This window comes from Empidonax traillii, unplaced genomic scaffold (assembly GCF_003031625.1).
Source record: "Empidonax traillii isolate 1590-97213 ecotype Southwest subspecies unplaced genomic scaffold, ASM303162v1 scaffold4166:size15010, whole genome shotgun sequence".
NCBI classification, from domain to species: Eukaryota; Metazoa; Chordata; class Aves; order Passeriformes; family Tyrannidae; genus Empidonax; species Empidonax traillii.
In genome coordinates, this window is record NW_020959359.1 from 10,783 (window position 1) to 12,627 (window position 1,845).

General features: G+C 47.8%; 1 protein-coding gene across 1 annotated transcript in view; it reads left to right on the forward strand.

Moving 5' to 3' along the window:
• The window catches only part of LOC114072857 (unconventional myosin-Vb-like), a gene marked incomplete at its 3' end in the record, with an annotated part of 13,540 nt that overhangs the window by 10,776 nt on the left and 919 nt on the right, over positions 1 to 1,845 (forward strand). The gene's annotated exons all lie outside the window — the stretch shown is intronic.

Here is a 1,845-nt window from a genome sequence, read left to right on the forward strand (position 1 = left end):
AAAAATAGAAATGTAAAAAAATAACCTCTATCAACATTGACTTCTATCTTTTGGAAACTTTTCTGTTTTGACATTACAAAGTAACTTTATAGTCGAAGGCAGAACGAGCACTGCCTGAAGAACTTTGACCTGATCGAGTACCGCCAGTTGCTGAGCCACCTCTCCATCCAGATCTACCAGCGGCTCATTGGCATAGCACAGGGCATCCTGCATCCCGTGATCGGTGAGTTCACAGCCTCTAGGAGGGTGTTTCCTGGCTGAGATTATCTGCTCTGGCTGTTTTTCCAGACCTTTGCACAGTGCTAACACAACCTGGGAGAGTTTTTCTTTACCCCTGTGATAGAAACCAACAGGGCTGAGGGGTTTCTTTGCACCTTGACTGAAGATATCTCTTTCCTCTCCGTTGGGGAGAGAGGAAAGTAGTGAGAGTACCTCTCTGTAGTGAGAGAGGTGAGGTGGTGCTGGTGGGTTCCCCTCCACACCAGGCTCATGGCTAACTGCCGCAGCCCGTTGGGGGAGAGAGAGACGGACGACACGTGGGTTGAAGTGCTCACTGGGATGTTTTATTAGCCGGCAGCCGATATTCTCAGAGGTAGGAATGTTATCACCCCAGAGGCTGCGACACGAGGAGGTGTCACCAGTGTGGCGCCTAAAAGTGTCATCCCCGAGTGAGGGAAGGACAGGGGTTTATATAGGGTTGGGAGGAGAAAGGACCAGAACATGGGAGGAGTTACAGGATTGACATGGGGTACAACCAATAGGAACCGTACAATGCACGCGTCATAACTATCAGCCAATAAGATAACAATTCACCTCAGCTATGCCCGCCTACACTGCGGCATAATCTGACCTATCATAGCTAAGGGATTTTCAACCAATCAGAAAGCTGTATTTCATGAGGGCTTTATTCCCCTCATACTAATATAATTTCATTATAACCTCTACAAGAAATATTAAACATGTTAAATAAGCGAAGTCCATGGTCATAGCGAAAAATAAAGAGTCCTTTTAATATTTTTCATATCTTTCTTTCCATCGGTTAAATTCATCTCTTCTCTGTGCCTCCACAGCTAACTTCTTCATGGGTGGAAATGTGCAGAGGAGAAAACTGGGAAGAGGAGAAAGACTATAAAGACCTTGTGTTGCAAGTATAAAAGAGTTACCTCCTTGGCCAAATCCCTGAATATGAGGAGTGCCCCATTCCTAGAAGTGTTCAAGGTCAGGTGGGACGGGGCTTGGAGCAACCTGGTCTGGGGGAAGGCGTCTCTGCTCGTGGCAGGGGAGTTGGACCTGCATGGCCTTTAAGATCTCCTCCAACCCATAATATGCTAAGATTCCACGATATTTGTGTTCTTTTGAACTGGTTTATATTCTCAGAACAAATCAGCAGTTCATGGATCTGCCCTGCTCTCAGACCGCGCAGCACCCAGCACTTGCATCACTGAGACTGACACGTTTGTTACAGCCCACAGAGGAATCCATTTTTCCCTCTAGTGATTAATAAGTAGGTGGATACAGGCTTTTTTAGCTTGTTTTTCCCCTTTTTTCAGTGTCTGCATGGGAAGAACCTGCAGCAGAGTGGAGCAGCACAAACTTTGGTGCCCTTGATTCAGGCAGCACAGCTTCTGCAGCTGAAAAAGAAAACCTCGGAGGACACCGAGGCCATCTGTTCCCTGTGCACATCACTCACGACCCAGCAGGTAGGCGGCAGGGCAGAGGTTTACACCAGAGGGCCTGGATAATTAACAGAGTGGGAAAAGGTGGTCCCCTGGTGCCAGCTCTTCACTGCCCAGCCTCAGTCTGCCGTTCCCTCGGTGGGGACAATTTGTCCTTTTCAGCAGTGAG